The sequence below is a fragment of the Oncorhynchus masou genome, chromosome 9, assembly GCF_036934945.1.
Source record: "Oncorhynchus masou masou isolate Uvic2021 chromosome 9, UVic_Omas_1.1, whole genome shotgun sequence".
Lineage (NCBI taxonomy): Eukaryota > Metazoa > Chordata > Actinopteri > Salmoniformes > Salmonidae > Oncorhynchus > Oncorhynchus masou.
In genome coordinates, this window is record NC_088220.1 from 75,681,218 (window position 1) to 75,704,775 (window position 23,558).

Below are 23,558 nucleotides of genomic sequence, written 5' to 3' on the forward strand. Positions count from 1 at the left end.
TTTAAAGTTCATATATGGTCAGCTATGTAAACTTTAACATTGATTTATCCTGCAATCGATGTCATTCAATTGGTAACATACCTTTTTGTCTTCTTCTAATGCCTCTTAAGGGGAAAGTAATCTAAAAGTAACGGAATGTAATCAGATTACGTTACTGAGTTTGGGTAATGCAAAAGTTACGTTACTGATCACAATTTTGGACAGGTAACTGTAACAGATTACATTTAGAAAGTAACCTACACAACCCTGTCTGTGTGTGTGTCTCTGAATGATGAGGAGAGATGTGGGCCTGCCCGCATGGCAGCAGCCTGAGATTTATGTCCTGACGTATCAGAACTGACTTAACAATGGCAGGATTACATTTCTCTGACAGATACGTTACACCTGGCATGGACCATGGACGGGTGGGTGGTGAGGTAGTTAGGGGAAAAGGTGGAAGCAAGGAATGCAGGATGGCATAGAGTAAGCCACTGAAGTATGAGATTATAGAAGATTGTATTGGTCGTGTACACAGTTTAGCAGGTGTTATGGCGGGTGCAGCGAAATGCTTCTGTTCCTAGTTCCTATCAATCAATGCAGTAAATGTCAACAAGCACACAATAATCGAAAATATTTAAAATTATTTACAAAAAATGTATACAGCAGTAGATATATAAATAGTGTGTAAACATTATTAAAGTGTCCTGTGTTCAATGACTATGTTACATTGGTGTGACGCCCTGACCATAGTAAGCTGTTTATTCTCTGTGTTGGTTGGGGCGTAATAGTGACTTGGGTGGGTCATCTAGGTGTTTTGTAATTCTATGGTGGCCTAATATGGTTCCCAATCAGAGGCAGGTGTTTATCGTTGTCTCTGATTGGGGATCTTATTTAGGTAGCCATTTCCTCATTTGTTAGTTGTGGGATCTTGTCTACGGATAGTTGCCTGTGTGCACCAGTAGCGGCTGGTTTGGTTTGTGCTGGTTTGGTTTGTGCTGGTTTGGTTTGTGCTGGTTTGGTTTGTGCTGGTTTGGTTTTGCTGAGCTTCGTTTTATTAAAAATATGTGGAACTCTACTCTACTCATGCTCATCCTTGGTCTACTAATTACGACAATAGAGCAGCAGTCCTTAAGGTGCAGGGTTGTGTACCTACAGTACCTGTTGGTAGCCAGATGGTGACAATGACTGACGGGCAGAGAGTAGGGTACTGGGCGGTGGCTGTCTAGTGGTGGCTGATAAACAACTTCTATCACCAGGCCATCAGACTGTTAATCAGTCTCTCTGTCCCAGCTTTGATGCAGCTCTACTGTCTCCGCCTTCTAGATGGAAGTGGGTTACACAGGCTGCTGTCGGATCTGACAATGAATCTCGATTAATGTACAGTCGTCTCCAATAAAACTGTGAAGGACCTTTGCATAACTCCGGACCCTGATCTCTCTTTTAACAAACGTATAACAAATATTTCAACAGCAGCCTTTTTCCATCTTTGTAACAATGCTCAAATCAGAAATGTTTTTTTTGTTGTCCAAAAATACTTTTGTTACTTCAAGATTAGACTTCTGCACTGTTCTACTCTCCGGCTACTCGGATAAAGCACTAAATCAACTTCAGCTAGTGCTAAATACGTCTGCTAGAATTTTGACTCGAACCAAACAATTAAATCATATTACTCCAAGGGTTTACTGCTAACCTACTGCCGTACATACCAACACATACGCTACGGTCAAAAGACGCAGGCCTCCTTATTGTTCCTAGAATTTCTAAGCAAACAGCTGGAGGCAGAGCTTTCTCCTACAGCGCTAAATTTTTTATAGAATAGTCTGCCCATCTATTTGAGATATGCTGACTCGAACTCAACCTTTAATTCTTTACTGGAGACTCATCTTTTCAGCAGGTCCTATGATTGAATGTAGTTTGGCCCAGGAGTGCGAATGTGAACGCCAAGGAACTGGAGTGAAGAACTGCTCTTGCAGTCTCTGCCTGGTTGGCTCACCTCTCTCCACTGGGATTCTCTGCATCTGACCTTATTACGGGGGCCGAGTCACTGGCTTACTTGTTCTCTTCCATGCCGTCCCTAGGAGGAGTGCATCATGCTATACTCAACATTATTGGGTTGTGTCACTGACGAGTTCTGTCCTGTCGTCAGGCTCATGTGGTGGGGAATACATTTGTGGGCTCTACTCGGCCTTGTCTCAGGGTAATAAGATAGTGGTCTGTTGATATCCCGTTGGTGGTGTGGGCACTGTGTTTTGGCAAAGTGGGTGAGGTTACAGTGCGTTTGGATATTTTGCACATTTTGTTACGTTACAGCCTTATTCGAAAATATATTACATGGTTTGTTTCCCTCATCGACCTACACACAATATCCCACAATGACAAAGCATAAACAGGTTTTTAGCAATGTTTTCAAATGGATTAAAAAATAGAAACATCACATTTACATAAGTATTCAGACCCTTTACTCAGTACTTTTTTGAAGCCCCTTTGACAGTGATTACACCCTTAAGTCTTCTTGGGTATGACGCTACAAGCTTGGCACACCTGTATTTGGGGAGTTTCTCCCATTATTCTCTGCAGATCCTCAAGCTCTGTCAGATTGGATGAGGAGTGTTGCTGCACAGCTATTTTCAGGTTTCTCCAGATATGTTCGATTGGGTTCAGGTCTGGGCTCCAGCTGGGCCACTCAAGGATATTCTGAGACGTGTCATGAAGACACTCCTGCTTTGTCTTGGCTGTGTGCTTAGGGTTGTTGTCCTGTTGTAAGGTGAACCTTCGACCCACTCTGGAGCAGATTTTCATCAAAAATCTCTCTGTAATTTCTTCTGTTCATCTTTCCCTCGATCCTAACTAGTTTCCCAGTCCCTGCCACTGAAAAACATCCCCACAGGATGCTGCTGCCACCAGCATGCTTCACTGTATGGATGGTGCCAGTTTTCCTCCAGACGTGACGCTTAGCTTTCAGGCCAAAGAGTTCAATCTTTGTTTCATCAGACCAGAGTATCTTGTTTCTCATGTTCTGAAAGTCCTTCAGGTGCCTTTTGGCAAACTCCAAGAGGGCTGTGATGTGCATTTTACTGAGGAGTGGCTTCCGACTGGCCACTCTACAATAAAGGTCTGATTGGTGGAGTGCTACAGAGATGGTTGTTATTACATACAGCCAGGAAGAACTATTGTATATCAGAGAGATATCAACTCACCAGCACAACCAGCACTACGACCAGGAATACAACTTTCCCAAAGCGTATCCTTTTGTCTGCACCTTCCAGGGCATTTGATCTGATTCCAGAGGCAGACCCAAAACAACACTGTCGGAGGAGAGAGGGCCAGAGCGGTCTTCTAGTGAGGCTTAGTATGCACGCACACCACCCACCGCTTCTGAGTATATTACTCACTAATGTCCAGTCCCTAGTTAATAACAAAGTCGACTAAATTAGGGCAAGAGTTGCTTTCCAAAGAGATATTCGGGATTGTAACATGGCTTGCTGGGGACATGCTGTCGGAGTCCGTACAGACAAAGGGATTTTCAGTGCAATGTGCCGACAGGAACAAACATCTCTCTGGTAAAAGAAGGGCGGGTTGTGTGTTTTATGATTAACGACTCATGGTGTAATTGTAACACACAAGAACTCAAGTCCTTTTGTTCACCTGACCTAGAAGTCCTCATAATCAAATTCTGACCGTATTATCTGCCAAGAGAACTCTCCTCTGTTATCGTCACAGCCATGTATATCCCCCCGCAAGCGGATACATCAAGGAACTTCACTGGACTTTATGTAAACTGGAAACCATATATCCTGAGGCTGCATTTATTGTTGCTGGGGATTTTAACAAAGCTAATATGAGAACAAGGCTACCTAAATTATATGAGAATATTGATTGCAGTACACGAGCGAGTAACAAACTCGACCACTACTACTCTAACTTTCTGCGATGCATACAAGGCCCTCCCCCACCCTCCTTTTGTCAAATCTGACCATAACTCCATCTTGTTGCTCCCCTCCTATAGACAGAAATTAAAACAGGAAGCTCGCGTGCTTAGGACTATCAAACGCTGGTCTGACCAATCGGATTCCACGCTTCAAGATTGCTTCGAACACGTGGACTGGGATATGTTCCGGGTAGCCTTAGACAATAACATTGACGTATTTGCTGACTCGGTGAGCGAGTTTATAAGAAAGTGTATAGGAGATGTTGTACCCACGGTGTCACGAGTCCGACTGAGGGTGGTTTCCCTTCCCGGTCGAGTGGCGCTCGTCGTCACCGGCCTATTAGCTGCCACTGATTGTCTTTCCTCCCCCTCCTTGTATGTTTATTGGTAGCACCTGTGTGTAATGATTAGTTTGTCTTTATTAGACAGCCGGCCCGCCTGGTTGTTGTGCAGGATTATTCTTTGTAACCTTCTGCTCTGTATCAGAGAACGTGTTAGTTCCTAGTCGTGCATTTTTCAGTCGTCATTTTGTCATTCCCTGTGTTTTGGGGCCGTGATTATTGTTAGCACCCTGTGGTGCGTTAGTGCAATTAAAGAGCACAGCATTGTACTCTGTCTCCTGCCTTTGACTCCACACCCACGACACCCGGATTGTTACACACGGTGACTATTAAAACCTTCCCTAACCAGAAACCGTGGATTGATGGCAGCATTCGCGCAAAACTAAAAGCAGACACCACCGCATTTAATCATGGCAAGGAGACTGGAAACATGGCCGAATATAGTGTAGTTATGTGTAGTTATTCCCTCGGTAAGGCAATCAAACAATGGCTCAAACACGAGACATATGTGTCTGAGTCTACAGACAATCACGGATTACAAAAAGAAAACCAGCCCCGTCGCGGACATTGGTGTCTTTCTCCCAGACAAATGAAACAACTTCATTGCGTGTGTCATGACTGCCCTGACCAGGTCAGGTTACAGGAGACCACAACCCTACAGATTATCTCTCAACCCCAACAGAGGAGGAGAGATCTAGGGATCTGAAGATGTGTGTGGGGGGGGGGGGTTTATGACCCCTCACTCCCCTGGTAAATCTCAGGCCACAGACAAATTCCTTTGTCCTGTTACTATGGAGAACCAGCCTCAGAACATTAAACATGAAATAAAGGGACTTTGGAACAATGGTTTCCGTCAGCCTATAATGGTGGTCATGACGATAGATGGAATATGAAAATTATGTCATTTTTGTTTTGTTATTAAAGGTTAATAGATGACGTTATTACGAAAACATTGTAACGTGAAGAGTTTTCCTAGTAGATGTTTGATGTTTATAGAAGGTACGTTGAATGGAAAAAATCCAAATCAAATAGAATGTTTTGGGGAAGATGAAATTTTAAGTTAGTTGTCTAAAATTGGATTTGAATAAAATCTAGACCTTGCCCCATTAACTTGGTACGCCCAGAGAATTGCCCTAAAGGCAGTTATGCACACTTCTGACCCAAGGGTATAAAACCTGTGAGTATAGAATTTACAAGAGGACTACGTGACCCCAGCTGCAGCAAGGTCTAAAAAGTCAACAAACCCAGAACGCGAAGCAAGTTTGAGGACAAAGAAATCCTTTCTACCCAAGCTACAGATGAGTAGCTGTGTCTAAGCGGGTGAATTCAAGTCGAACCACCTAGCCTCCATCTACCATCGAATCATGGTATCTTCCTTCCTTCATTCCTATGCTGTGTGCCCTGAGCTACAGAGTGGTCTATCCTCAGAAGACCCCTTCCAGAGGAAAGGGTGGGGAAACAGACTCCTAAGCCAAAAAGGATACTGACATCAGGAGGACGGTCAGAGAGGTGCGCCGGAGTAGTTCGTCATTGAACAGCTGACGGTCCACGCAGAGAATCCTCTGAGATCATCCCCACATAATTGCATCACTATATTCTGACCCATAAGAGCGACAGTTTGGGGCAAGGTTAGGGTTAGAATAGCATAGCTGACAAATTCACCTGTAATTCACAAATTCACATGTATATTTCTCTTGTGCACTTTCTTTTTTCTCTCTTTTAAATCCCCATTGTGGGTATCACGCGCCATAGTGTGTTGGCCCGTTATACTAAGTTCTAATCGATAGCCTATAACGTGTTTTGTGTATGTGTATATTTTATCATCATTTTAGCTTTTTAGTAAATAAATATTCAACTAAGATTGGTGTGGTACGAATTCATTGGTGAGACCCGGGTCCGTGCAGATTCACGGGCTATACGACGTTCAGAACGAGATTGGTAGAGACAACTGGTTAATTAGAGATATTCTGATATTCTTTGAGTTATTTTGGGAAATAGAAACTCAATAAAAACTAGTTTTTCCATGGTGCCCCAGGTTAATGAGTTAATAATTGCTTGATTCAGTTAATCTCGCAATTAGAAACTTTAATCATTCGATGAACAACAGTCGTCACATTAACTAATACAACGTCACGACACGTGCTTTGAGGACAATGCAGTGCCACATACACGGCCCGCTACAAAAGACTGTGGGCTCTCCTTCTCTGTGGCCAACGTGAGCAAAACATTTAAAAGTGTTAACCTTCGCAAGGCTGCCCGCCCAAATGACATCCCTAGCCGCGTCCTCAGAGCATACACGGACCAGCTGGCTGGTGTGTTTACGGACATTTTCAATAAATCCCTATCCCAGTCTGCTGACCACACATGCTTCAAGATGGCCACCATTGTTCCTGTTACCAAGAAAACTAAGGTAACTGAACTAAATGACTATCGCCCGGTAGCACTCACTTCTGTTATCATGAAGTGCTTTGAGAGACTAGTCAAGGATCATATCACCTCCACCCTACCTGTCACCCCAAACCCACTTCAATTTGCCTATCGCCCCAATAGGTCCACAGACGATGCAATCGCCATCACACTGCCCTATCCCATCTGGACAAGAGGAATACCTACAGTTGAATTCGGAAGTTTACATACACCTTAGCCAAATACATCTAAACTCAATTTTCACAATTCCTGACATTTAATCCTAGTAAAAACTCCCTATCTTAGGTCAGTTAGGATCACCACTTTATTTTAAGAATGTGAAATGTCAGAATAATAGTAGAGAGAATGATTTATTTCAGCTTTTTTTTTCATCACATTCTCAGTGGGTCAGAAGTTTACGTACACTCCATTGGTATTGGTAGCATTGCTTTTAAATTGTTTAGCTTGGGTCAAACATTTTGGGAAGCCTTCCACAAGCTTCCCACAATAAGTTGGGTGAATTTGGCCCATTCCTCCTGACAGAGCTTGTGTAACTGAATTAGGTTTGTAGGCCTCCTTGCTCGCACACGCCTTTTCAGTTCAGGCCGTACATTTTCTATCGGATTGAGGTCAGGGCTTTGTGATGGCCACTCCGATACCTTGACTTTGTTGTCCCTAAGCCATTTTGCCATAACTTTGGAAATATGCTTGGGGTCATTGTCCATTTGGAAGGCCCATTTGCGACCAAGTTTTAACTTTCTGACTGATGTCTTTAGATGTTGCTTCAATATATCCACCTAATTGTCCTACCTAATGATGCCATCTATTTTGTGAAGTGCACCAGTTCCTCTTGCAGCAAAGCACCCCCGCAACATGATGCTGCCTCCCCGAGCTTCACGGTTTGGATGATGTTCTTCGGCTTGCAAGCCTCCAACCTTTTTCCTCCAAACATAACGATGGTCATTATGGCCAAACAGTTTTATTTTTGTTACATCAGACCAGAGGACATTTCTCCAAAAAGTACGATCTTTGTCCAGTTGAAAACCGTAGTCTGGCTTTTTTTATGGTGGTTTTGAAACAGTGGCTTCTTCCTTGCTGAGCGGCCTTTCAGGTTATGTTGATATAGGACTCGTTTTCCTGTGGATAGAGATATTTTTGTACCTCTTTCCTGCAGCATCTTCACAAGGTCCTTTGCTGTTGTTCTGGGATTGATTTGCACTTTTCGCACCAAAGTACGTTCATCTCTAGGAGATTGAATGCGTCTTCTTCCCGAGCGTTATGATGGCTGCGTGGTTCCATGGTGATTACACTTGCGTATTATTGTTTGTACAGATGAACGTGGTACCTTCAATCATGAACCAGACTTATGGAGGTCTACAAGATATTTGTGGAGTGATTGAAAAATTTGTTTTAATGACTCCAACCTAAGTGTTTGTAAACTTCCGAATTCAACTGTATGTAAGAATGCTCTTGATTGACAACAGCTCATTATTCAACACCATAGAACCCTCTAAACTCATCATTAAGCTTGAAACCCTGGGTCTCAACCCCGCCCTGTGCAACTTGGTCCTGGACTTCCTGACAGGCCGCCCCCAGGTGGTGAAGGTAGGAAACAACATCTCCACTCTACTGATATTCAACACTGGGGCCCCACAAGTGTGTGTTTTCAGCCCTCTCCTGTTCTCCCTGTTCACCCACGACTGCGTGGCCATGCACGCCTCCAACTCAATCATCACATTTGCAGACAACAGTACAGTGGTAGGCTTGATTACCAACAATGACGAGACGGCCTACAGGGATGAGGTGAGGGCCCTCGGAGTGTGGTGTCAGGAAAATAACCTCTCACTCAATGTCAGCAAAACAAAAGATATGATTGTGTACTTCAAGAAACAGCAAAGGGAGCACCCCCCTATCCACATCGACAGGACAGCAGTGGAGAAGGTGGAAAGTTTTTAAATTTCCTCTGTGTACATATCACCGAAGATCTGAAATGGTCCTCGGACACAGACAGTGTGTTGAAGAAGTCGCAAAAGCGTCTCTTCAACCTCAAGAGGCTGAAAAAATGTGGCTTGTCACCGAAAGTCCTCACTAACTTTTACAGGTGCACAATTGAGAGCATCCTGTCGGGCTGTATCACCGCCTGGTACGGCAACTGCACCGCCCACAAACGCAGGGCTCTCCAGATGGTGGTGCAAAACGCATCACCGGGGGCAAACTGCATGCCCTCCAGGACACCTACAACACCCGATGTCACAGGAAAGCAAAAAAGATCAAGGACAATAACCAACCGAGCCACTAGCTGTTCACCCCGTTTCCATCCAGAAGGCGGGATCAGTTCAGGTGCATCATTGCTGGGACAGAGATTGAAAAACACATTGTTTAACAGCCCCCACTAGGACTGAGAGGCGGCTGCCTACCTACAGACTTGATATCATTGGCCACTTTAATAAATGGAACGCTAGTCACTTTAATAATGTCACTGTAAGAATGTTTACATACGTCACATTCTTCTTCTCATATGTATATACTGTATATCTGTATATACAGTATATTCTTCACTATCTATTATTTACGATCTATTCCATCTTAGCCGCTCTGTCACTTTTCATCCATATATTCCTGACTGTTTGGGGCGGCAGGTAGCCTAGTGGTTAGAGCATTAGGCCAGTAACCGAAAGGTTGCTAAATCGAATCCCCGTCCTAACAAGGTCAAAATCTAAGGCAATCTAAGGCACTGATTCCTAGGCCGTGATTGTAAATAAGAATTTGTTCTTAACTGACATGCCTAGTTAAATAAAATGTTTCTACTTATATATTCTCATCCCACTCCTTTACTAGATTGTGTGTATTAGGTTTTGTTATGGAATTTGTTAGATATTACCTGGAAGCATTTTGCTCCACTTGCAATAACATCTGCTAACCATGTGTTTGTGACCAATAAAATTTGATTTAATTCTCCCATCTCCACAGAGGAACTCTGGAGCTCTGTCAGAGTGACCATCTGGTTCTTAGTCACCTCCCTGACCATGGCCCTTCTCCCTTGATTGCTGAGTTTGGCCGGGCTGCCAGCTCTAGGAAGAGTCTTGGTGATTCCAAACTTCTTCTATTTAAGAATGATGGAGGCCATTGTGTTCTTGTGGACCTTTGATGCTGCATAAAATGTTTGGTACCCTTCCCCAGATCTGTGCCAAGACACAATCCTGTCTTGGAACTCTATGGACAATTCCTTAGACCTCATGGCTTTGTTTTTGTTCTGACATGCACTGTCAACTGTGGGACCTTAAATAGACCGGTGTATGCCTTTCCAAGTCATGTCTATTCAATTGAATTTACCACAGGTGGGCTCCAATCAAGTTGTAGAAACAGCTCAAGGCTGGTCAATGGAAACAGGATACACCTGAGCTCAGTTTCGTGTCTCATAGCAAAGGGTCTGAATACTTGTGAAATTAAGAAATTAAGAAATTTGCAAAAATGTCTAAATAACTATTTTTGCTTTGTCATTATGGGTTATTGTGTGTAGATTGATGAGGAAAACAATTTATTTAATCAATTTTAGAATAAGGTTGTAACATAACAAAATATGGAAAATGTCAAGGGATCTGAATACTTTCCAAATGCAGTGCATATCCTGTATGGTTGGCCCTGTCTGGGGGAAACTTTGGACGGGGCACGGGTGTCCACCAACCCCCCCTGTCTCAGTCACCAGTATCTATGCTGCTATAGTCTGTGTGCTGGGAGTCTTGGGTCAGTCTGGCATATCTGGTGTAATTATTCTGTTTTATCTGGTGTCTCCCGAAGGACCTGAGCCCTTGCACCATGCCTCAGAATTACCTGGGCTGACGACTCCAGGCTGTCCCAGTCGCCAGTCCACCTGGTCGTGCTGCTGACCCACTTTCTTCTGTTCTGTCCCGCACCTGCTGTTTCGATCCATCTCTATCCCTCACCTGCTGTCTCAACCTTTGAATTCTCGGCTATGAAAAGCCAACTGACATTGACTCCTGTGGTGCTGACCTGTTGCCACCTCTATAACCACTGTCATTATTCTTTGACCCTGCTGGTCATCTATGAACGTTTGAACATCTTGAAGAACCATATGGCCTTGTTGGCTATATACTCTTAAAAACTCCACCTGGCACATTCAGACGAGTACTGGCCACCCCTCAAAACCTGGTTCATGTCTAGGTTTCTTCTTAAGTTCCATTCTAGCCACCAGGCTTCTACATCTGCATTGCTTGCTCTCTGGGATTTTAGGCTCGGTTTCTGTATAGGCATTTAGTGACAACTGCTGATTTAAAAAGGGCTTTCTAAATACATTTAGATGTATTGATGATCTTCTTGGACTTCCTGTGACACTGGGTGCTATAGATGTCCTGGAAGGCTGGCCCCTGTTGGTGAGTTGGGTTGACCGCACCACCCTCTGGAGAGACCTGCAATTGCCAAACCAGGCGGTGATACAGCTCAACAGAATGCTCTCAAAGGTGCATCTAATGGTTTGCGAGGGACTTAGGGGCCAAGCCGGAATTCTTCAACTTCCTGATGTTGAAGAGGCACTTTTGCACCTTATTCACCAAGGTGTCTGTATGATGGGGCCATTTCAGATCCTCAGCGATGTGAAGGCCGAGGACCTTCTCGTCTCCCAGCGTCTGTCCCTGCTGGCACCAATAATGGAATAATCAGGGAGTTTTTTGTTTTAGTTGGTGACATCGGGTGCCGCTTCTGAAGGAACCGGGGATGCCTCAGCTGGCTCGTCAGGCTTCCATGCCTTAGCTGGCTCAAGACGTTTTCTTGTCTCGGTTGGCTCAGCAGGCTCCAATCCCACATCATGCCTCACCCGGGTCGTCGGGCTCCCACACCTCAGCCGGCCCTTCAGCTTCACCCAGGTGGCATGCCGAGTGGCGCCCCTAGAGGGGGGGGGGGTACTGTCTCTGGCGTTCGAGGGCACCAGGCTGTCCATCATTACACACACCTGTCACCATCGTTACACGCATCAGCGCTTCATTGGAATCACCTGGACTCAATCACTTTATCGATTGCCTCCCCTATATCTGTCTATTCCTCCGTTTTGTCTGCATTAATGACGTTATGTTTTCCTTGTCCAGACGCTGTCCTTGTTTTGTTTTATGTCTGTTCAACCATTAAATATTCCCTCCCTGGACTTGCTTCTCGTCTCCCAGTGTCTGTCCTCACACATACAGTGGGGCAAAAAAGTATTTAGTCAGCCACCAATTGTGCAAGTTCTCCCACTTAAAAAGATGAGAGAGGCCTGTAATTTTCATCATAGGTACGCTTCAACTATGACAGACAAAATGAGAAGAAAAAATTTCAGAAAATCACATTGTAGGATTTAAAAAAATAATATTAGCAAATTATGGTGGAAAATAAGTATTTGGTCACCTACAAACAAGCAAGATTTCTGGCTCCCACAGACCTTTAAATTCTTCTTTAAGAGGCTCCTCTGTCCTCCACTCTTTACCTGTATTAATGGCACCTGTTTGAACTTGTGGACAGGTGCCTTTTTTATATTGAATCATACAATGTGATTTTCTGAAATTTTTTCTTCTCATTTTGTCTGTCATAGTTGAAGTGTACCTATGATGATAAATTACAGGCCTCTCATCTTTTTAAGTGGGAGAACTTGCACAAATGGTGGCTGACTAAATACTTTTTTGCCCCACTGTACATAGGTATTCCTCATGTCCAGGTGGGATAGGGCAGTGTGCAGTGGAATTTGCATCATCCTTGAATATTTTGGGGCGTTATGCAAATTGTAATGTGTCTAGGGTGTCAGTTAAGATGGTGTATGGTCTTTAACTATCCTCTCAAAACACTTCATGATTACAGAAGCAAATGCTATGGGCGAAAATCATTCATTTCAGTTGCTTACACTTTCTTAGGTACAGCAACATTGGTGGATATCTGAAGCAAGTGGGGACAACAGGCTGGGATAGTGATAGATTGAATATGTGCGGTCTGCATTTGATGGTGAGGTAGTCCAGACCGGGAAAACAAAATTTGTTATTTTTTGTTCCTGTCCACGCAATGAATGTTACACAGAGTATGTTACAATCGCTTATGTCTCTCTGGAAGGAGGTTCTTAATCTGAGCTCGCCTTTATTGCCCAGGGACTGAACATTACCTAGTAATATACTTGGAATGGTTTGTTCGTTGCCTGAGTCTGACTAGGACCAACCCCTCTTCTCCGACGGCAACGTTTTGTAATATCATCCAGTATGAATGGGGCTGCCTCGGGCAGTTCAAACAAACCATCCAGGTCCAAATCCCATTTCTGGTCAAGTATGTCGCCATATACGTTTTTTCAGACTCACAATTCTTTTTCTTTTTTTACCCTAAAGCAGAGTGTTCTTCACTTATTTTCCTGGAGGGCCACAGGGCTAGGATTAGGGTAAGGATTGTGTTTAAGGTTAGGTTAAGGTGGTGGTTAAGGTTAGGTTAAGGTGGTGGTTAAGGGTTAGGGTTGTGGTTGTGGTTTAGGCTAGGAATAGGGTTGAACTGGGATGTGGATGATTGGGGTTGTTGTTGAGGCTATGGTAAGGGTTGAATTGGGATGTGGACATGAAGCTATGATTGGGGCTGTTGTTGAGGCTATGGTAAGGGTTGAATTGGGATGTGGATATGAAGCTATGATTGGGGTTGTTGTTGAGGCTATAGTAAAGGTTGAATTGGGATGTGGACATGAAGCTAGGGTTATGTTTCAGGGTTAGGGTTGTTGGTTAGGGTTGAATTGGGTTGTGGACATGAAGCTAGGATTAGGGTTCGGGCAAGGACTGAACTTGGCTATAACCTGTTTTTGCATCGACACCGAGTGCTTCCACCACTTTAAAGTAGTCATCTGGATGAGGATTCCTATTGGTTGGGAACAATCAGCCAATCATCAGAGCATTGTCTTCTTCAAATTGGGTAATATGGTTTGTAAATGGCTTTAAGCTATATCACCGCCATCTAGTGGTCACAATAAAGTACTGACACTCAAGAATTGGTTCAGGACTCCAACACTGCTGGTGGATGTTAATCACCAATATTAGCTTTACACTTTTTCAAACACAAAATATGAAACATTTTTACTAATTGAATGACACAGATGCAAAGTTGATACCTCTTTCCATCTCTATGGGTTAGGCTTCTGACATGACTGTTTTCTCTATGCCACTAAGCAGTCTAATTGGGGCGTACAGACCCAGTGATGCCTCCTTTCACAGTTCAGTTATGAATAATTGAGCCGCTAGCACTGTTCTGTCTGGTGCTTATTTGGCTTTGCTGTCTGTTTTCACCCTGTTTCTTTAGCAGAGGCACAGTACGTTTGCAGCACTCTGGTACATTTCCAGCACATAATTAAGACCCAACATGGTCAGGCAGACATGAATGCCACACACACACACCAGTGGCGGTCAGTGCCGTTTAAGATTAGGAAGCATTCTTTTCTTTTTCATGAGCATAGCCTTATTTCTATTACAGCATATTGGAATACTCTCATTCATATTCTATTCACCAATTTCAATGTAATAACAATAGGTTTAGGCTACTACATGATAGCCTAACCTATCGAGAGTTTCAAGTTCCTAGGTGTCCACATCACCAACAAACTATCATGGCCCAAACATGCCAAGAAAGTCTTAGAGGGCACGACAAAGCCTATTCCCCCTCAGGAGACTGAAAATATTTGACATGGGTCCCCAGATCCTCAAAAAGTTATACAGCTGCACCATTGAGAGCATCCTGACCGGTTGCATCACCGCCTGGTATGGCAACTGCTCGGCATCCGACTGCAAGGCACTACAGAGGGTAGTGTGTAAGGCCCAGTAAATTACTGGGGCCAAGCTTCCTGCCATCTAGGATCTATATATAAGGCGGTGTCAGAGGAAGGCCCAAAAATTGTCAAAGACTCCAGTCACCCAAGTCATAGACTGTTCTCTCTGCTACCACATTGCAAGCGGTACCAGAGCGCCAAGTCTAGTTCCTTAACAGCCTTTACCCCCAAGCCATAAGACTGCTGAACAGTTCATCAAATGGCTACCTGGACTATTTACATTGAACCCCCCCTTTGTCTTTACACTGCTGCTACTCTCTGTTTATTATCTATGCAGTCACTTTACCCCTACCTACATGTACAAATTATCTCGATTAACCTGTACCCCCGCACATTGACTCGGTACCGGTACCCCCTGTATATAGCGTTATTGATATTTTATTGTGTTACTTTTTACTTTTGTTTATTTCTTAAATATTTTCTTAACTCTATTTGTTGAATGGCATTGTTGGTTAAACAACTTCTTCGGGTCGATGTCCCTTCCACAGGACTGTCACGCCCTGACCTCAGTTATCTTTGTTTTCTTTATTATTTTGGTTCGGTCAGGGTGTGACGAGGGTGGTATGTGTGATTTTGTCTTGTCTAGGTTTTTTTGTATATCTATGGGGCTTTGGTATTGTCTAGGTAAATGTAAATGGTGGCCTGAATTGGTTCCCAATCAGAGACAGCTGTTTATCGTTGACAGCTGTTTATCGTTGTCTCTGATTGGGGATCCTTTTTAGGTTGCCATTTTCCATTTTGGTTTTGTGGGTTATTGTCTATGTGTACTTGCAAGTCAGCCCTCGTGTTATAGCGCCACGTTTGTTTTCTTATTTTGTTTAGTATTCTTTGCTGTGCCTTGGTCTCCTCGTTATGACGAATGTGACAGGGACGGTTGAGCTAACGTAGGCTAATGCGATTAGCTTGAGGTTGTAAGTAACAATAACATTTCCCAGGACATAGACATATCTGATATTCTCAGAAAGCTTACATTCTTGTTAATCTAACTGCACTGTCCAGTTTACAGTAGTTATTACAGTGAAAGAATACAATGCTTTTGTTTGAGGAGAGTGCATAATTTTGAACATGAAAAGTTATTAATAAACATATTAGGCACATTTGGGCAGTCTTGATAAAACATTTTTTACAGAAATGCAATGGTTCATTGGACCAGTCTCAAACTTTGCACTTGCACTGCTGCCATATAGTGGACAAGGTCTATATTGCACCTGGGCTGGAATAATACATTATGGCCTTTCTCTTGCATTTCAAGGATGATGGTACAAAAAAAATCTTTACCAGATCTAATGTGTTACATTCTCCTACATTACTTTCACATTTCCACAAAGTTCAAAGTGTGTCCTTTCAAGGCAGTTAGATGTGGGTGTCATTTTAGGTGAACATTTTAAAAAGGGGCATATCCTTAACAGCTTGTAAGCATTTCACGGTAAGGTCTACACTTGTTGTATTCGGCGCATGTGACAAATAACATTTGATTTGATTTGATTCTCAAATTTTCACCACATCCATCATGAGGTTGCTACAACCAAGCCTATGAATGAAAATGTACAACGTAGGTGCACACAGGTTGAGATACAAATTTGAGGTGACAGACAGTGTAATCATTAGTCTAGCAATTGCAAACGAGAGTTTCTATTGGACAAATTCAGGTATGTTTATCCTTGTTTTGTTCCGTTAGCTTCCTTTTATGATACACTTTTCGAGAATCGACAGAATGAATAAACTCCTGATCACGCGGAAACACAGTTCACCTTCATAGCAGTCACATTGTATTCCTTCTCACATCTATGCGCTCTCCTCCTCTCACCTCTTCCCTTTGCTTGTGGACTTTAATGCACAACACATTAGGTAAGTGACCAGGCAAAAAAAAACTTCCAAGCCAAACTGCTACTCACGGCCTACATCCTTGTCATCATATTAGCTAAAGTAATGTCATAGACAGCACAACTAACAGAACTAACGTGTTAGTAAACCCGCTACAATCATGCAGTGTAAGCAGTTATACCGGCAGGCCCGGTGACAATAAATTAGTTAAATCAAAAGCTCACCTTGACTTGGAAGAGTTCCGGTGTTGTGTTGGAAAGTCATAGCCAGCTAGTTAACAGGGGGTGAGAACCATGAGCCCCCTAAGTTTTATATTGAAGTCAATGTACCAGAGGTGGGACCAAGTCATTGTTTTGCAAGTCACAAGTAAGTCTCAAGTTTTAGCACTCAAGTCCCAATTCAAGTCCAAAGTCAAGACAGGCAAGTCTGAGTCAAGTCTCAAGTCCTAAACTTTGAGTTTCAGGTCCTAAACAAGTCATAATGTGCTCTTCACCAAATGTAATACCGTTTCATATTTTTATCAAGAGTAATAGTTAGTATATTACATTTACGCAAATCAGGAATGCTTTTTAAAATTATAATTTTTTTAACTTTCCAAATAAACATGATTATTTCCATGGAAATACATGGTTAATCATGAGAAAGGCACAACAATATGACAACAAAAACAAAATATTGTAGTGCTCTTTCTCTCTCTCCAGATATACTCTAGACACCGAAAACAATCATGCTATAAAGTTACACTCATTTATTAAAACCTGCTATGGCTGCGATCCCGATATCGGGATCGATATGACAACTACCAGTGGAAATAGAGGGCGCCAAACTCAAACCACAGAAATCTCAGAATTACAATTCCTAAAACATACATGTGTCTTATATCATTTTAAAGCTTTTCTCGTTGTTAAACCCACCAAAGTGTGCGATTTCAAATAAGCTTTTCAGCGAAAGCACTACAAACTATTATGTTAGGCCTCCACAAAACCACAATAAGCACAGCCATTTTCCAGTAAAATATAGCATTCACAAAAAGCTGAAATAAAGAAAAGATGAATCACTAATCTTGAATTATCTTCATCAGATGACACTCATAGGACTTCATGTTACACAATACATGCATGTTTTGTTTGATAAAGTTCATATTTATATATTTTTTAAATTGTAGTTTACATTGGCGCATTAGATTCACTAGTTCCAAAAACATCAAGTGATTTTGCATAGCCACATCATTCAACAGAAATACTCATCATAAATGTAGATGATAATACAAGTTATACACATGGAATTATAGATATCTCCCCTTAATGCAACCGCTGTGTCAGATTTCAAAAAACTTTACGGATAAAGAAACGCATGCAAGAATTTGAGAAGGCACTCAATAGTAAAAACAACACAGCCGCAAAGATGGCGTCAACATAAACAAGAAATTACATGATAAATATTCCCTTACCTTTGATGATCTACATCAGAAAGCACTCCAGGAACCCCAGGTCCAAAATAAATGTTTGTTTTGTTCGTAAATGTCTGTTATTTTTGTCCAAATACCTTCTTTTGTTAGTGCGTTTGGTATACATATCCAAACGCTAATTCTGGTCAGCGTCATATCGGACAAAAACTTCAAAAAGTGATATTACCGGTCGAAGAAACATTTCAAACTAAGTACGGAATCAATCATTAGGATGTTTTTAACATATAGCTTCAATAAAGTTCCAACCGGAGTATTCTTTCTTGTTTACGTGAGCAATGGAAGGCAAATGACTAAAATGAGGAAAAAGTGGGATCACAAAATGGCTGCTTGATGGACATCTGATATATTCTGCTCTCATTCACTCCCACAACAACATAGAAGCCTCATTGTAATTTCTATTCATGGTTGACATCAGGCGGAACCCATAGGCAGTGCAACATCATTCATATCTCAAGGAGATTTCATTGGGGACTCGGGTGAATACATACAAGCTGAGGGGTTTCTATCCAGTACTACTAATAATATGCAAATATTAGCAACTATGACTGAGGAGCAGGCCGTTTGATATGGGCACCTTTCATCCAAGCTACTCAATACTGCCCCTGCAGCCATAAGAAGTTAAAAGGTACGTCAAAACAACTGCTGCTCTACTTCAAGTAGACCTGCAATTTGAACACTGGCCTGAATGTCTGAGAAAAAAATACAAATCCCAAAGATGGGAGATAAAACCTGAACATGGAGACTGTGTGTGAGTGTGTGTGTGTGTGTGTGTGTGTGTGTGTGTGTGTGTGTGTGTGTGTGTGTGTGTGTGTGTGTGTGTGTGTGTGTGTGTGTGTGTGTGTGTGTGTGTGTGTGTGTGTGTGTGTGTGTGTGTGTGTGTGTGTGTGTAATGCATAAACAGTTACATTTTTTCTCTTATCTCAGGGCCCTATGATGCATTGCATTGAGGTGTCTTGAGACTCCAGTCACTCAAGTTATAGACTGTTTTCTCTGTTACCACACGGCAAACAGTACCGGAGCGCCAAGTCTAGGACCAAAAGCTCCTCAACAGCTTCTACCCCCAAGCCATGAGACTGCTGAACAATTCAGAAAATCGCCACAGGACAATTTACATTGACCCCCCCCTCCATTTTGTACACTGCTGCTACTCGCTGTTTGTTTGTTACCTATGCATAGTCACTTTGCCCCCACCTACATGTACAGATTACCTCAACAAGCCTGTACCCCTTCACAATGACTCGGATCCGGTGCCCCCTATATAATGCCTCGTTATTGTGTTTCTTATTGTGTTACTTTTTATTATTACTTTTTATTTTAGTCTACTTGTTAAATCTTTTCTACTTCTTGAACTGCACTGTTGGTTAAGGGCTTGTAATTAAGCATTTCACTGTAATGTTTACACTTGTTGTATTCGGCTCATGTAACACAAAGTTTGATTTGATTTGCAAAATACCAAATTCGATAAAAGTCTGTCAGTCATTTGTGCACGTATGATCCCACCATGGCTGAAGACATGCTCCACTGGAGCACTGGAGGCAGGCACTGCCAAGACCCTGATGGCCACTCGGGACAGTGAAAGAAGAGCCTTCATGTTTATTGTCCAGTACAAGAGGGCATTCTGTCCTTCGCATATGTCAAGGTAGTGACTTAGTTATAGTGCTGGAGAGGTCCCAACAGCTTTCTTCTGCCTCTTACAGCATGCTGCAAACAGCCCTTCTTCTTGTCCAAGACTATGGTCCTCTCACTCTTCCTCATCAACAAGAGGCACAGCTTGCTCAGTCCCTGCAGCATCTTGCAGATCAGTTCTGTCAAAACATGTAAAAGTATAACAGAAACAACAAGCACGATGTAGGCTTGTACACAATGGCCCAACCTTAACACAAACACACACTCTCTCTGTGAGTGGTTACAGTAGACTAATGTCGATGGTTTTAGGAACAGCAGTAACATCAGGCAGGAGTAAGGATACTAACTGCCTAGCCAGTTGTAGCTCATTCTTGGGTGCAATGATCAAGTTCCGGCACTGACTGACTGTGTGGAGGCTCATTGATTTAATTTGCAAGTGTAGCCTACATTTCATCATTTTTTATATTTGGGCTTGGCGAGGGTATTAAGTAAGTTTGAGTCAAATGGCTCAAGTTAAGTCACGAGTCATTGGTGTTAAGTCAAAGTCGAGTTGAAAGTCTTTTTTGATGCTGTCGAGTCTAAAATCATCATATTGTTGACTCAAGACTACCTCGAGTCCAAGTCATATGACTCGAGTCCACACCTCTGCTATGTACCCAGAAGTCAATGTACCCAGAGGTCAATTTTTTTCACCGTCATTTAACCAGGTAGGCTAGTTGAGAACAAGTTCCAATTTGCAACTGCGACCTGGCCAAGATAAAGCAAAGCAGTTCGACACTGTAAGGGATTTCCTCCTCTTCTTCCGAAGAGGAGAGGCGAAAAGGATCAGAGGACCAATATGCGGCGTGATAAGTGTCCATGGTTCTTTTTAATACGTAATGTACACATGAACAACTGACAACATAAAACAAGAAATGTGAAAACACTATCAGTCCTATCTGGTGCAAACACAGAGACAGGAACAATCACCCACAAACACACAGTGAAACCCAGGCTACCTAAGTATGATTCTCAATCAGAGACAACTAATGACACCTGCCTCTGATTGAGAACCATACTCGGCCGAAACATAGAAATACCCAAAATATAGAACAAACAAAGATATACTGCCCACCCAACTCACGCCCTGACCATACTAAATAAAGACAAAACAAAGGAAATAAAGGTCAGAACGTGACAGTACCCCCCCCCAAAGGTGCGGACTCCGGCCGCAAAACCTTGACCTATAGGGGAGGGTCTGGGTGGGCGTCTGTCCGCGGTGGCGGCTCTGGCGCGGGACGCGGACCCCAGTTCACCATTGTCTTAGTCCGCCTTATAGTCCGCCTCCGTGGCTTTCTAACTATGGCCACCCTTCTCAATGACCCCACCGGACAGAGGGGCAGCTCGGGACAGAGGGGCAGCTCGGGACAGAGAGGCGGACTCTCTGTAGCCTCTGGGCTGAGGGGCTCTGGCACCTCAGACTCCGACAGCGCTGGACAGGCGGGAGACTCCGGCAGCAGCGCCGGACAGGCGGGAGACTCCGGCAGCAGCGCCGGACAGGCGGGAGACTCCGGCAGCAGCGCCGGACAGACAGGACCACCTGCAGGGAGGAGACAGAGAAACAGCCTGGTGCGTGGGGCTGCCAACGGAACCACCAGGCTGGGGAGACCTTCACGAGGCTTGCTGTTAGGAGGAGGCACCTGAAGGACCGGGCTGTGGGGGAGTACTGGAGCTCTGATGCGCAGCCTTGGCACCACTTTCCCAGGCTGGACAACCACTCTAGCCCGGACCCTACAGAGTGCAGGCACAGGTTGCACCGGGCTGTGGGTAAGCACGGGAGATCTAGTGCTTACTACGCGCACCTCTCCCTTAGGCTCCATTCCCACATTTGCCCGGCACGAGAGGCGCGCAGGCATAGAACGCACTGCACCCTCCCAGCGCCCCACAGCACGCAGAGCCGGCACAGGATACCCTGGCCCGAAACGACGTACCGGCGACCAGACAAGCTGAGCAGGCACCATACACCCTGGCTGGATGCCCACACTCACATGACACTCTCGGGGGGCTGCCCTATAGCACACCGGGCTATGGACACGTACTGGTGACACCGTGCGCTTAACCGTATAACACGGTGTCTGACCAGTGACGTGCTGCTTTATAATAAGCACGAGGAGTGAGCTCAGGTCTGCTACCTGGCTTAGCCCCACACCTCGACTGCCTCCCCCCCAAAATATTTGGGGGCTGCCTCTCGTACCTGTCGAACTGCCGTGCTGCCTCCTCATATCGCCGTCGCTCAGCTTTCGCTGCCTCCAGCTCTGCTTTGGGGCGGCGATATTCCCCAGCCTGTGCCCAGGGTCCCTCTCCGTTCAGTATCTCCTCCCATGTCCAGGAGTCCTGTGATGCCGGCCGTTGTTGTTGCTGTTGCTGCTGCTGTCATCGCTGTCTTTTACCACGCCGCTTGGTCCTTGGTTGGTGGGTGATTCTGTAAGGGATTTCCTCCTCTTCTTCCGAAGAGGAGAGGCGAAAAGGATCAGAGGACCAATATGAGGCGTGGTAAGTGTCCATGGTTCTTTTTAATACGTAATGTACACATGAACAACTGACTACATAAAACAAGAAATGTGAAAACACTAACAGTCCCATCTGGTGCAAACACAGAGACAGGAACAATCACCCACAAACACACAGTGAAACCCAGGATACCTAAGTATGATTCTCAATCAGAGACAACTAATGACACCTGCCTCTGATTGAGAACCATACTAGGCCGAAACATAGAAATACCCAAAATATAGAACAAACAAACATAGACTGCCCACCCAACTCACCCCCTGACCATACTAAATAAAGACAAAACAAAGGAAATAAAGGTCAGAACGTGACAGATACATACAACAACACAGAGTTACACATGGAATAAAAAAACATACAGTCAATAATACAGTAGAAAAAGTCTATATACAGTATGTGCAAATGAGGTAGGATAAGGAAGGTAAGGCAATAAATAGGCGATGGTGTCGAAGTAATTATAATATAGCAATTAAACACTGGAATGGTATTAAAACATATAGGCCTGTGAGCTCGGCTACATGAAGTGTGCAAATAAGATCAGAAAATGTCACAAAAAATGCATTGTTTCTGATGCTGGGCATCATTCACAAGTGATAATATATAACTCACAAGTGATAGTATCACGTTTCAGGTAAGACCCAGATGCAGACAAAGTCGACGTAGCAGTTTATTTAATCGAACAGGGGCAGGCAAAAAGCAGGTCAAGGGCAGGCAGAGGTCGGTAATCCAGATAGGTGGAGCAAAGGTACAGGACGGCAGGCCAACAGAATGGTCAACACTGGGAAAACTGCTGGTAGGCTTGACGAAACAAAACCAACTGGCAACAGACAAACAGAGAACACATGTATAAATACACAGGGGATAATGGGAAGATGGGCGACACCTGGAGGGGCGTGGAAACAGATCAGGGTGTGACAGACTAATATTGTCACCCATCAGGCTATTCTTGATTTAATATTGTCTCTACGTATACAAAATAATATATGTGTGAAATTTGTTTTGATTTAGAATGGACCATTCTCATGAACCTGATTCAAAATAGGGGCAGGGGAAAAATACATGTCAACTATGCACTTAAATAGGGAATGGAGAATGTGTTTCCCTGGTTTATGTTTGTGCCAGCCAGGTAGGCTGTACTCCTGTTGTAAATATAAGCACTGTGCTTAATATTAGGAAAGTTTAGAATTAAATGTAGCAGGCCTAGTCTATAGAAATCTGATCCTTCTCTTTTTAGTAGAGGAGATGCAATTGCATAGCCTATTGAAATATCATTCAACATGAGCTCATGGACTCTCTTGAAGTGTTTGATTAGATTTTTTGATCAAATTAGCTTTTATGTCAGAGTGATTAGAGGGACAATATAGTGCTGAGTAGCAGGCAGTTAGCAGGTTTTGTAGGTCCTAATGACCATTAGCAGCATCAGAGCTTGGAGAAGCTTAATGACCATGACTAAATGGTCACTGCCTTCTTGTCTCTTGACCGCAACAGCCCTAGGTGGAATTCAATATTAGGAAGGTGTTCCTAATGTTTGGTATACTCAGTGTATATGATAGGATGATGACTGTTATTCTGGACATATCTGATTTCATTTGTGTTCTGCCTTTGAGTGTG